The sequence below is a fragment of the Tachypleus tridentatus genome, chromosome 12 (assembly GCF_004210375.1).
Source record: "Tachypleus tridentatus isolate NWPU-2018 chromosome 12, ASM421037v1, whole genome shotgun sequence".
NCBI lineage: Eukaryota > Metazoa > Arthropoda > Merostomata > Xiphosura > Limulidae > Tachypleus > Tachypleus tridentatus.
Window position 1 is genome coordinate 116,341,880 of NC_134836.1, and position 15,089 is coordinate 116,356,968.

Sequence of the window (15,089 nt, forward strand, 5' to 3'; positions counted from 1 at the left end):
CGGGTGTTCCACGTTCGACGCGGAATGTTAACCACAGACAAAGACCAGTGCCAGTTTTAAATTATAACGTTCAGTGCCCGAGACATTGATCGATTGCTAAAGTTTTCATTTTCAAATCTTCGTTCACAAAGGGGTCCTATAAATATTAACAAAGTGTTGCGTTAAAAAAAGAGAAAGAAACAAAAGAAAAAAATGACATACACTTTGTTTTTTTTTAAATACATCTTAATTTACTATTGGGCCCGGCATGGCCTAGCGCGTTAAGGCGTGCGCTTCGTAATCTGAGGGTCGCGGGTTCGCGCCCGAGTCGCGCCAAACATGCTCGCCCTCCCAGCCGTGGGGGCGTTATAAGTTACGATCAATCCCACTATTCGTTGGTAAAAGAGTAGCCTAAGAGTTGGCGGTGGGTGGTGATGACTAGCTGCCTTCCCTCTAGTCTTACACTGCTAAATTAGGGACAGCTAGCACAGATAGCCCTCGAGTAGCTTTGTGCGAAATTCAAAAAACAAACAAACAAAAAAAACAAAACAATAATTTACTATTTCTGGACAAATGTAAGAACTAGCAATTTCTATTGTGTTGCCAACTCCTGGGGCTTAAAAAGTGAATTTTAATTTTTTTTTTCTTTAGACACAGTACAGTCAATATTGAGGTCAGATGTGACCTGGTTATTAGCATGAAGGACTGTAGCCTCAATAATCCATGGTTCTTGTTTCATTGTCGCATAGCTTGTTTCTTTGTTTGTTTTTTATTTTTGCGCAAAGCTAAACGACGACTATCTGCGCTAGCCGTCCCTAATTTTGCAGTATAAAACTAGAGGGAAGGCAGCTGGTCATCACTACCCACCGTCAACTCTCGGGTTACTCTTTTGCCAACGAATAGTGGATTTGACCATCACTTTATAACGGCTGAAAGGGCAATCATGTTTGGTATCACGGGGTTTGGAACCCGCGACCCTCAGATAACGAGTCAAGTGCCTTAACCACCTGGCCATGCCAGACCTTTCGCAAGGCCAAACCTCATTATTCGAGAAAAATATCCTAAGAGTTGGCAGAGGGTGCTGGTGGCTAATCGTCAATTTTCTAGTCAATTAGATCAAAATTAGGGATAGGTAGCGTAGAGGGTTCTGAAGAACGAACAACACAAATGTATTCTCAAGACGGCTGTATGGTATTAAAACTTCAATTAAAGTAAATTACAGAACAACGTTTCGACCTTCTTAGGTCATCTTCAAATCACCTTTTTTTTAACCTGAAACGTTGTTCTGTACTTTATTTTAATTAAAGTTTTAACACCCATACCTGACCCGGCATGGCCAGGTGGTTGAGGTAGTCGACTCGTAATCCGAGGGTCGCGGATTCGAATCCCCGTCGCACTAAACATGCTCGCCCTTTCAGCCGTGGGGGCGTTATAATGTGACGGTCAATCTCACTATTCGTTGGTAAAAGAGAAGCCCAAGAGTTGGCGATGGGTGATGATGACTAGCTGCCTTCCTTCTGGTCTTACATTGCAAAATTAGGGACGACTGGCGCAGATAGCCCTCGTGTAACTTTGCGCGAAATTCATTAAGCAAAGAAACAATACTCATACCAGCCGTCTTGAGAATACATTCTTACTTCAAGTAGGTTTCTTGTCATCACGAAACAACATAAAGGTTACTGCGGTTGGTCCATATCACATCTGGTGAAGAAGGGACAACCGCTGTAAAAGGATACATACTGACAGCGATACTGCACAGAATAGATTAATGAAGTCGAGCACAAAACTACACAATTGGCTATCTGTGCTGTCCCTTCACGGGTATCGAAACCCGATTTCTAGGATTGTAAGTCAGCAGACATTCCGTTGTGCCACTAGGGGGCGTACAGAACAGAAGAGACAGAGAATGAATATTTTGTAATTTTAGTGAAACGAGTTAATTAACGTTTCGTTTGTTTAATCCCGAAGATGAAACGGCCAAGGTCGAGGAAACAAACACAACACGAACAACGACTTTTGTCTCTGTTTGTACACAAAAAATTAGAATCCAAATAATGAAAGGTAGCCTCCCAACTGGAAAAATGGAAGTGTTTCTCCTGTATATTCTAGCTTGTCATGTTTCCCAGAAAATTAATTTTAGTTCTGAATAAAAAAGAAAAGAAAAAAGGTTTTTAAGGAAGACCTTAACTTTTTGAAGTACTGCCTGAAGTAGAATAGATGGATAACAGTGGGCTGCCTGAATTAGAATAGATGGATAACAGTGGGCTGCCTGAATTAGAATAGATGAATAACAGTGGGCTGCCTGAATTAGAATAGATGAATAACAAAAAACCGATTAGTTAGATGAAAAAAGCCGATTATATTAGAATAGTTGAATTAAATGAAGCCGATTGAATTGGAATAGTTCGATGAAAGAAAGCAGATTGGATTAGAATAGTTCGATGAAGGAAAGCAGATTGGATTAGAATAGTTCGATGAAAGAAAGTTGATTGGATTAGAATAATTCGATGAAGGAAAGCAGATTGGATTAGAATAGTTCGATGAAGGAAAGCAGATTGGATTAGAATAGTTCGATGAAAGAAAGTTGATTGGATTAGAATAATTCGATGAAGGAAAGCAGATTGGATTAGAATAGTTCGATGAAGGAAAGCAGATTGGATTAGAATAGTTCGATGAAGGAAAGCAGATTGGATTAGAATAGTTCGATGAAAGAAAGTTGATTGGATTAGAAAAGTTGGATGAAAGAAAGTTGATTGGATTAGAAAAGTTGGATGAAAGAAAGCCGACTGGATTAAATAAGGTGGATGAAAGAAAGCCGATTGGATTAGAATAGTTCGATGAAGGAAAGCAGATTGGATTAGAATAGTTCGATGAAAGAAAGTTGATTGGATTAGAATAATTCGATGAAAGAAAGCCGATTGGATTAGAATAGTTCGATGGAAGAAAGTTGATTGGATTAGAATAATTCGATGAAAGAAAGCTGATTGGATTAGAAAAGTTGGATAAATGAAAGCCGATTGGATTGGAATAGTTGGATGAAGAAAATTGAATGGATTAGAATAACTGGATGAAAGAAAGCCGACTGGATTAAAAAAGGTGGATGAAAGAAAGCCGATTGGATTAGAATAGTTCGATGAAAGAAAGCCGATTGGATTAGAATAGTTCGATGAAGGAAAGCCGATTGGATTAGAATAGTTCGATGGATGAAAGTTGATTGAATTAGAATATTTCGATGAAAGAAAGCCGACTGGATTAGAATACTTGGATGGAAGAAATCTGATTGGACTAAAATAGTTGGATGAAAGTTAGAACAAGCTTTTAAAGAAAATGTATTGTGTTATAATATCGCGAAATTTCTTTGCGTAATTGGTGTTTACCTTCGAAGTAGTTAGTTGAAGTAACTCAAGTAAGGAAGCACGTGTTCTAATATAATAACTTGGCAAACAATGAATTATTACCACTATAAAGTGAATTATTTTTTGAAGAACATACTACATGTTATGAAGAAGACAAACTAATGAGCATGCAATATGTTCATTTTTAAAATAAATAATTTTATTATGATTATAATTCATTGTTTGGCAATTTATTCATCTTTTTTACAATGACAACGTTTATACGGTAGAGAAAACAGAGAGTTAACTTTTTCCCCTTCTGGAAATCCTGCCCTCCCCTTCCAGGGGCTTAGCAATATCTCTGCAAGCTTAGAATGCCAAATACTGGGTTTTAGTAACAGTGGCGGCTAGACCATAGGTAGTTCTTGTGCACATTTAGGCTTAACAACAACCAAACCGTGATCAGCTTCACCCATCAACTTCATTCATTAATATTTTCAGAATTCTGGATGTTGAATCCAGGACTGATTTTAGAACCATGAAACGTTTCGGATACAACTATAAATATTACATATACTAGAATTTGTACGGGGTTTATTACACTGCTACATTCTAAAATAGTTTTGAAAATCATCACAGGTGAGGGAAAAATAAAGAAGTTACGAGTTCGCACACTCATCTTCAAGTACACTGAGCACTAGCAAAATATTTTCTACAAATCCTTCTTAACTTCTGGGGCTGTAAAGATATAATGTAAATTATAGGTCATTTTTTAACTATTGTAACATTTAACAGTATGATTATTAGTTTAACCGTTATTTGACTAAAGTGTGGATCGTCAGAAGTTATGGGTGACTGTGCGTGTGTCTAGTACGATTTAGGCTTAATGAAATCGTTTGAAGAGGATTTACAGATTCTGAAACTGATTGGCTCTTGGGCTAAACAACCAGGCTAGAAACCCTTAATGTGAGCTGGTGGATAAGATGGACGGCTACCAGAAGGCAGTACCTGCCACCATAAGTGATTTGCTTATCTTTTATGCCGTACCAACAGCTGAAACTGCGAAAGTTCAGCAGCATTATGTCTCGAACCTTCGACTCATTAACCGCTAGGCCACGCCCAGTCGCACTGAAGGCATGAATCTTAAAATAAGAACAGTTAGATAAGTTATACTAATTTATTGGCAAAGGTTAGAGAAATAATACTCACTTAAATGTGTTTATCGTTATATGTTCAATTTGTTATAGTTTACAAAATGGGCTCTCTGTTTTCTGCCCACCAGGGTTGTTAAAGCCCGATTGTTAAAATGTTTTAAGCCTTCGGGCTTATTACTGAGTCGCCTGACTGACAATAACTCATTTTATTTGGGTACTATTGTTAAACAGATAAGTCTACGGATTTACAATTGTAAATGAGGGGTTCGATTCCCCTCGGTGGACTCAGCAGATATCCCAATGTGGTTTTGCCATATGAAAAACATACATACACATACCTGCATACTGTCGTGAAAATACTGAGCATTAACCATTTGTTGTTGTTTTTTCTTCATCACACTAGTGGAAGGTTTCAATCAGCGATTAAAAACAATTTTTATAGTTTTCTAAACAGTCTCTCAGACAGTCACTATCTACCTTTATTTTTCATTAGCGATGACTTTTAACACACTCCCTAAATGTTCAAAACTGATTATGACAACGCAAAGTTAAGGCGCTCGACTCGTAATCTGAGGGTTGCGGGTTCGAATCTCTGTCACACCAAACATGCTCGATCTTTCAGCCGTGGGGAAGTTATAATGTGACGGTCAATCCCACTTTTTGTTGGTAAAAGAGTAGCTCAAGAGTTGGATGGTGATGACAAGTTGCCTTCCCTCTGGTCTTACACTGCAAAATTAGGGACGGCTAGTGCAGATAGCCCTCGTGTAGCTTTGTGCAAAAATCAAAACAAACCAAATCTTTAATAAAAATGACCAAAACTTCCTAGAGCGTAAACTAAATTAACGATAAATAATAATTATGATCAGAGTAAACTGTGTATTTAGTGTGGAACTTCAAATCAATCTGACCACAAGTGTAGACTCTTTCTTAGATATCTATTAACAGCGTGGCTAATCAAATATACATTTCCTACATTTCTACTTATAAAGATTAGAATCCACTGTTTCATCAATTTGGTACCCTCGCTGTTAACGACGTTTTCGGCAGTAAACCCAATAATATCTTACGAGGTTCGGTCCGCTTAGAATATTTAAGTTAGTTCTAAATACATATGGAAAGCAAACAAAGCAAAACAATATTTATAATAAACGCATAATAATAAAAAATGGCTCAAAACAAAAAGTAAACACATTTGCCATACTAACTAGTCTAATCAACATTGTTAATGAAAGTAACAATAAGTAGATATAATAATACAGGGTGGCCCGTAAGTCCATACCCATCCATATATCTTATGTATCCAGGGTAACACCAGTATTCTTGCGCTCATGTTCCCATGTACTTGTCACAATACGCTCTTCAAGTGTAAATGGGCTTACATCGGCCATATTTCTCTGAAAAAAAGAAACAAATTTATAATACATGCGTAATTAAATATAACATAATAACATATGGATGGGTACGGACTTACGGGCCACCCTGTAGTTTACTGAGGGGTCACATAAACTCTAGTTTTGAAACATCGTTGTTGAAGGATATTTCTTTCGAAATTATAACCTTACTTTCCTTAGTACAACACTCCACTAAAGGAAACTCATTAAGCCACACTCTCCGTCAAAAGCTATTTTCTTATAAGGAAATTCAGTTTAAGCCGTGTAGAGTATTAGTAGCATTAGCGCTCCTACAGCAGGAATTCCAAAACATTTGAAGCACAACCCCCCCCAGAACATTTTGTATCTTGACTGAGGCCCCCACCCACTCAATGAATCTGTAGAAACTCAGTACCCTAGTTTCGTTGTAAAAAATTGTGTTATCATATCTGTTGCTTTAACTTCTTCATCTGTGTTTTTAGATTCTTTCTTTTGTTAAATACTCTTGTTTGTTTGTTACAGTTCCCTGAAACCTTCCTACAGCCCTCAGTTTGGGATACCCCTGAGTAAAGAAGATATGGTAATAACTGACTTTTAGTTATAACACTGATTAGTTTGAAGCAAAATATATATACACATGTGTATCATTGTACTTTCGTACTAAAAGATTCTGATTTGATGAAGTTTGCAGAAATGTTGAAAAGTCGTAACGCTTTTTGAACAGTCGAGAACTGAAGCGAAGAAACTTAAGATTGTAACAAGAAAAAACTAGACGTTTTATACCAACACATGAAAAATGACAGGCAGTAACGTGAGCTTTTACACATAAGGGAAGAGCGGGAAGTCAGTCTTATATCTCCTCAGAAAAAGAAAGAGGGAAAATGAATATTCAACCTTAGATCCCCCTGAGAAAACAAGGGAGAGTGGAGATTCAATCTTATATCCCTTTGAGAAAACAAGAAAAACTAGGAACTAAATCTTAGATTCCCCTGAGGAAACAAGGAAGAGTGGAGATTCAATCTTATATCCCTTTGAGAAAACAAGAAAAACTAGGAATTCAATCTTAGATTCCCCCGAGAAAACAAGGGAGAGTGGAGATTCAATCTTATATCCCTTTGAGAAAACAAGAAAAACTAGAAAGTCAATCTTAGATTCCCCTGAGGAAACAAGGGAGAGTGGGGATTCAATCTTATATCCCTTTGAGAAAACAAGAAAAACTAGGAATTCAATCTTAAATTCCCCCGAGAATACAAAGGGGAGTGGGGATTCAATCTTATATTTCTGAAAAAAAACAAAGGAAAGTGGGTATTCAGTCTGAGATCGACTGAGAACAGTTGCTATTTTCAGGTTATTGTTATAATTTTTAGTTTTTAACAGACCATAATTCTGCCCTTTAGATCAAGTTTCCTGGGTTGTGATTTCAATAACTATACATATATACTCATCAGTTCCTTGTTTCAAATTATATATCTTAACGAATTAATGTAGCTCTATTGAAAATGGAAAACTATCTGATTAACCCTATTCTATCATACAGACTGCGAAAACTGTCACGTTACAAACTTCGTTAGAATAATAATGGCGTAATTATTTGTTTAAGATTTTAGGAAGATCTATCGCAACATTAATAGGAAATGAGTTTAGCCTCGAGGTAAATAAATTTTGTGGAATAACAGAGTGAGTTATGTACTACGTTACGGTATCGGTCAATAAAAAATGACAAAATGAGTCATATTCCACAATTGTTACGTCGCCACTAGCAGTTTGTTTGTTTTGTTTGCGAATTTCGTGCAAAGCTACTCGAAGGCAAATGACCATAACATTATAATGCCAACCGCGGCTGAAAGGGCTAGCTAGAAACCGGGTTTCGATACCGGTAGTGGGCAAAGTGGAGGTAGTCCATTGTGCAGCTTTGTGTTTAATTCCAAACAAACAAATAAACTGATTCTCTATTTTTGTTAGAAACGAGTGGGTATTGTATGTATGGTCTCAGTTGTTTGAAATGTCCAAGGCAAAATTGTAACAGGTCGACAAGGAGCGTCACCTCAAAAACAAACACTTTGTTCCACACATCTTGAAATATTTCAGAATTCATAAAGTATTTTCTATTTTTAACATAGGTTTCATAAACTGTGTTACCTGAGAAATCTGACTTCCCCTGAAAAGTTTTCTCAGAAGTTTATTCAAAATGAGATGTGATAGAGGAATTTAGTTGTTGTTGAATTAAACACAACGCTTCACAAAGGGCTATCTGTGCTCTGCCCCCCCCCACAGGTATCAAAACCCGGTTTTTAGCGTTGTAAGTCCGTAGACATACCGCTCTTGCCAATTTCAATGTTTAGTGAACTGGGATATCGGATAACTCTGCAGTGTTATTTATGTTTCCAAGCTTATCCCCCAATACTGGGTTTCGGTACTCATGGTGAGCACAACACAGTTAGCCCATCATGTGGCTTCACTACAAGCAAGATAAGTAGCTACCTATATCATGACTTAAATCTAATTATTATTCATTAAATGTATGTACTTGTTCACATTTCTTATTTTATTTTATAATTAGGTATAATAATTTGTTTTTATCAGGTCATCCCTTAAGTAATGTCCGATTTTAGGTTCAGAAAAAGAGAAAGGATTTCAAACGCTTTTAATGTTATTTAATCAACAATGTATGTTCCATTATTATTATTAATCACTTCCTGCCAACGATTCACAAGCTTCTGAATGTCACTTCTATAAAATTATTGGGGTTTGGAGGAAAAGAATGTAGAGAGGGTAGTTTTGACATCTTCATGTGTTCCAAGTCCTTTTCCATCAAGATAATTCTGTAAACTTTGGAATAGATAATAATCAGATGGGACAAGGTCTGGAGAATAAGGAGGATGTGGAAGTTTTTCCCAGTCCAGCTTTTCAATCTTTACAGATGTGATCCTTGCTGAATGGGGCCGTGCATTATCCTGGTGTAACACAACACCTTTATGACTGATCAAAGCAGGCCTCTTTTCTTTCAGTGCAACATTCAAGTGCTCTAATTGTTGACAATAGAAGTCTGATGTAATTGTTACATTAAGTGGCAGCAACTCAAAGTGGATCACACCAACAATATCCCATCAAACGATTAACAAGGCACTCCTAGGGTGGAGTTCCATTTTGGGCTGTACTTTAACCAGTTTACCTTTACTGAGCCATTGTCTGCGGCGCTTAACATTTTTATAATATATTCATTCTTTATCTTCAGTTACTAACCTGTCCAAAAAAGCTGAGTTATGTTCACGAGAGTGCAGAGAAGTACAAATGTCCACTCTTGCTCTAAGGTCGGCTTCTGTCAAATTATGGAAGACTCATTTTCAAAGTTTGACACCTTTCCAAGCTGTTTCACATGACAGTGAACTGTTTAATTAAGCTTCTGTGCTAGTTCTTCAACTGTTACAGCACAATCTTCATCAAGTGCAGCCAGTAGCAAGTCATCATTAAACTTAACAGGATGACCTGAACGTGATGCATCACTTAAACTGTTGTCACCTGATCTGAACTTCTGAACCCACCTTTGACGTTTTCTTTCATTAAGAGACTTGACACCATAAACACCTTGAATGTTTCATGTAGTTTCTGCTGCACTATTGCCTTTTTTAAACTCATAAAACATTATATACTTAATGTACTCCTCAGACACATCCATCTTCATAAGGGTTTATTTGATTAATGATCTGAAAAAGTGGAGTTGGGTTAATTTATTTTATTTGTCTGAACATTTTTATACACGTCATACTACATGTTTTAGTCATTAAGCCTTCTGTATTAAAATTTCGCACATTATTTATGGATGACCTGATATATTCCCAAGATAAGAGCATGGGATAGAGATATTTCAAAAGTTTTTCTATTATTTCGTCTTCCAAACACTTTTCTATCGATCGCTATTCCTTGATTTATTGGTGGATTTACTTCAAACTTGGTAGGGTTTTATCTTGGCCCAATATACCCAAACTTCTGTTGGTTTTTTTTAGGTCTTTTTGAGGTATTTTATGAGGTCAATTTTGGGCTCATGTGCTGTCGTTTATGAAGCAATCAAGATAAAACTTGTCACAAATATAAAAGTTCACGCGCCTAAAACTGTAACATGCAAAAATAATTCACTTTCTTATTTTTCAGTCGATTGAAAAGGGGTCAAGGTTCACAACAAAGCAAATAATTTACAAATAAAAATGTTAAAGTTGCCCATTTGTCGTGGTTACAGGTGGGGTCAAGAAAGCACAATCGTAAAATGTTTGCCAATTACTGCGCCATATTTTGAACAATTTACATGGGAATTAGTACAAAGACACTTTTTTTTATAGGTCCCAAACAGAGAAATAGACAATTTTAGAATTATTGTCTCTTGCTCAGCGCGGAAAATACAAACTTGGGTTTTTGTGGACTATTCTTCTATACGTCAACTCACTTCAGGGGCGTCGAGAGCAGCACGATTCTCACAGCAAACAATCTCACTTTTCTTTTTACTGTTAAAAATAAGATCAAGTAGCTTTTGAAGAAACGAAGACCCGGGGCCCCTTGACAGACCCATGGTCTTTCCTGTGGGTTCTGACCAGTTTACACGATATTTGGTACAAAGATGTTTTCTTCTTGTCGATCCCAAACGGTGACATAAAAGTTTTTTGTTTTTCCACGATTCGTCTGGTGTCTGCTTATTTGTTTGTTTTAGAGCAATGCAGCATCGGGCTATTTGCCGTGTTCACCGCGAAGAATCGAACTACCGATTTTAGTGTTCTAAGTCTGTCGACTGACCACTGGGACTTTCGTGGTATCCAAATTGGCTACGTGGTGGCAGAGACAGCTTGCAAGTTCTGGATCTTTCAATTAAAACATTTTATTAAATCAGAGTAAGTTAGTTAATTGTAAAGTTAAGCACAAAATTACACAAAGGGCTATCTGTGCTCTGCCCACCACGGGCATCAAAACGCGGTTTCTAGCGGTTTAAGTCGAACGACATATCACTGCGCCACTAGGGTGGAGCAAAGTGGACTATTTGTTTTCTGCCCATCACGGGTATCGAAACCAGATTTTTAGCGTTGTAAGCACATACACTTATCGCTGAGCCATTGGGGGCAAATCAAAGTAAGCAGCCGACAATGTTTTTAAGTTTAAATCTCCAAGGACTGACAAAGGACTGTCAATTTTCAAAGTAATATTTATTTCAAGAGTTTGTAAATAATTAATGTAAATATGTATGTTACTAGGCATTTCGTCTGTCTGTCTGTACTTAAAGCAGTTTAACAGTTTGTTTACTTGTTAAAGATTTAATTTCATAAAAAAATTGGAAGTAAACAGATCTATGCACGAGGACTATCTGTCCCTACTTTAGCTGTGTGAGACTAGAGGGAAAGCAACTAGTCATCACCACCCACCACCAACACTTGGAATAATCTTTTACTAATGAATAGTGAGATTGGCCATGACATAATAACGCCTCACACGGCTAAAGGGGCGAGAATGTTTGTAGTGGTGGAGGACCAACGACCCTCAGAACGCGAGTCGAGCGCCCGTAGTGAAATTTATCGACAGTTTATATTGTTGGTTTAATATTGTACGATGGTACTTATGTGCCTACATATATATATATATATGCTAATAATATTAAAACCATACGCACAAGAAAAGTGAAATTAAAAACTGGGACTTCCTCAAAACTGAGAACTTTATTTTAAGATAGAAATAAATAATATTGTTGTTTTTTCGTTAATAGGTTGTTGCTTTAGATTATGTCGTGAAATTAATTCAACATTCAGCCCACATAACATAATAATAAATTACTTATTAATTAAATTCTCTCTATAATATTTCTACAAAATTCAATTCTATCGTCGAAACTATCTCGTATTTTTAAAGTAGCTTCGAATGCACAAGAAAATTTTGACGCCAAATTAGAATTTTCTAAGAGATCTAGGCCTATCTGAGCTCCAAGCGCCCTCTAACATAGAAATTACAACATTAAAAATATATCGTCTGACAAAGAATCAAGGGCAACATCGGATTAAGGCATGGGCTTAAGGGGCTTCAAGCTGTGACTATGAATGTATTGCACGTAGAAGTTCTGTCTCGATGGGGCCTCTATAAGTTGAAAAGCCTAGGGCCAATAAAACCCTTAATCCGGCCTTGGGCAAGGGATATAATATCATAGAAATGTAACATATAAATGAAATATATCTAAACTTTAATCACTGTGAAGAAGCGAAAAGCCTAATAAAAACATCATTTTACATGGAGAAACTTTGTTCAAACACACTAATCACACACAAGTCAACTACAGGGTAGTAAGGACGGTTCGAATGATGGTTTGTACAGACAAACAAACATGTCGTGAAATGAATTATAATCAATTTATTATAGAGTTATACACATCAAACAGTTGTTTATAGTGGGTCGTATTGTACACGAATGTCAAATGTTGAGATAAACTTGGTAAATTTACACAGCAAGTGAGTGAGGTTTGGGCTGTCAAGAAGACGGAGATCCAACGATTTTTCTAAAATTAGATTTTATAAATATGGCTTGTTTACATATTCGATATAAAGTGCAGATAACTTAACAATTTACCAACATATGTTACATTAATGTCTACAAACAAACAGAAGCACGAAACCAGCAAGAGAAATTTCTTGTAAGAATCTTTGGTTTCAACACCCCTAAAAAAAAATGGAAGCTCCTAAATCGATCGCTAAAATGCACGTTAATATCGCATGTTTCCCATCGAAGGTTGCTATCAATAGAAGGCTAAATCGGGAAATGTCAGATGGCCTTGGATATTTTTAGAAACATCTCAAAATTCAGCTGCTTCGTAAAATCAGATCGAGAGCGCCCCCTATGTGTGTAGATATAGGGGTAGTAGTAAAAAGTTGTAGAAGACAAAACTAATAGGCATGATATACCATGCCTATAATATGTCATGTATAAAGTACATGGTGTTAACAAGGACATTAAAACACTGTTGGTATATTCATATTTTAATGTGTAGATAAAGACATTAAAACACTGTCTGTACATTCATTTTTTAATTAGTTAATAAAGACGTTAAAACACTGTCGGTATATTCATATTTTAATGTGTAGATAAAGACGTTAAAACACTGTCGGTATATTCATATTTTAATGAGTTAATAAGGACGTTAAAACACTGTCGATATAATCATATTTTAATTAGTTAATAAGGACGTTAAAACACTGTTGGTATATTCATATTTTAATGTGTAGATAAAGACGTTAAAACACTGTCTGTACATTCATTTTTTAATTAGTTAATAAGGACGTTAAAACACTGTCGGCATTAATAAAGACATTAAAACACTATCTGCACATTAATACAGCAATGTGTTAATAAGAACATTAAAAGACTGTCGGTACATTCATATGTTAATGAGTTAATAAGGACGTTAAAACACTGTCGGTATATTCATCTTTTAATGTGTTGATAAAGACGTTAAAACACTGTCTGTACATTCATTTTTTAATTAGTTAATAAGGACGTTAAAACACTGTCGGCATTAATAAAGACATTAAAACACTATTTGCACATTAATACAGCAATGTGTTAATGAGAACATTAAAAGACTGTCGGTACATTCATATGTTAATGAGTTAATAAGGACGTTAAAACATTGTCGGTATTTTCATATTTTAATGAGTTAATAACGACGTTAAAACACTGTCGGTATATTCATATTTTAATGAGTTAATAAGGACGTTACAACACTGTCGGTATATTCATATTTCAATGAGTTTAAGGACGTTAAAACACTGTTGGTAGGTTTAATAAGGGCATTAAAACACTGCCTTAGTATATATTTATTTTACTGTGTTGTTATGTCTCGAACTAGTTTTCCAATTTTGTTATTAAATGGTGAAAGGAAATTTATTTGGAGTGAATGAAATTTATGGACATAGAAATGTGTGTAATAATTTTAAATGTGAAATACATAAAGGTATTAACACTGGTTGTAGAAAAGAACATACACTATTCTAACTAGAAAATTTTTGAAGGAAAAAAAACTGGTATAAATGGTTATAAATACATCTGTATGTGTGTAAGAAATTGAATATTTTGTTTTTCGAAGTATTGTAATAAATTCGAATAACCAGTATAATCAGGCATCGACATTTCGTGGAAGCATCGTGACGCCACTGTGTCAGAACTTCTGAGAAAAGTTCTTACAGCAAATAAATAAAATATCTGGAGTTTTTGTAAGTTAGAAACGATTCCGATAATAAAAATAATAATAATAAACGGTGTGGGGAACACCTAAAGTAAGTTAAACATTGGTATAATTCAGGTATATTAGTTTGTTTGTTTTTTCGTAAAAAAACTGTAACAGACTTTACCTTGTTACGGGCTCGCGTATGGTTGAAAAAAAGAGTGGATGTTGATTCTTTTCGCGCCTAGGAGACACGTAAGGCCGATGTCACCTCCGTTTTCCTGTAGCAAGAACGTATGAGAATGGTGACACTTTCGTCCTAAATGAGATTCTAGTCATTCATACCCCCATCTACCCACTGTATCGTTTTACAAAAGCACTACAGTAATTAGAATTGCTTTGCCCCAAAACCCAACAACCTAATACTAGTGAGCCTCGTTCTGACTGCGAGACTAAAACGCCTAACCACTAGACTACGATCGGAAGTAGTTTAATGTAATGTGAGTTAGGCTAGAGTGTAGGGAATGAGTAATGTTAAATGTTATGAGTTCGTCAATCATCTAATTGAATTATCTGAACACAGAGTATACGTTTTCTCGAAGAAATAAAGAATTATACTCCTGAAAGTTTTGTTTAGGCGTACTTTAATTATTTATTTAAAAACCGTTCAAGAAATAAAACGTTCTTGTTATCGTTAAGTGAATGGGGCTATTATTTCTTTTTTATTAAAAAAAACAACAAAAATAATGAATAATCCAAAACAACCTGCCCAAGTGGAATTTAGTTTCACCAGAGTCAAAATTAGGATAATAACTTTCAGTAATGATTTTAGTTAAATTTCGTACCATTGAAAGAGGGACAAAGAAGCGAGAAATACAAACAACGCCAATTTCAGAGCAAACGATTCAGGTATTTTGATGACTGTTTTAAACATTTGTACCACATCCACACATTCTTGAAAAACAAATCGTAGTTCTGGTGAAATTTCGTTCTCTATAGGACGAATAATATTTAAGATACAAGTGTTTTAAATACTGATATTTCTACAAATCTCCTGTATTGCTGATAC

General features: G+C 35.9%; 1 long non-coding RNA gene across 1 annotated transcript; it reads right to left on the reverse strand.

Moving 5' to 3' along the window:
- Nucleotides 1-12: 12 nt before the first annotated feature.
- On the reverse strand, nucleotides 13-14,477 carry LOC143234445 (uncharacterized). Its single transcript, XR_013018656.1, has 3 exons — nucleotides 14,208-14,477; nucleotides 5,748-5,862; nucleotides 13-136 (listed from the first exon to the last, which is right to left on the reverse strand). It is a non-coding gene; the product is annotated as an uncharacterized LOC143234445 (long non-coding RNA).
- Between the last annotated feature and the right edge of the window lie 612 nt (nucleotides 14,478-15,089).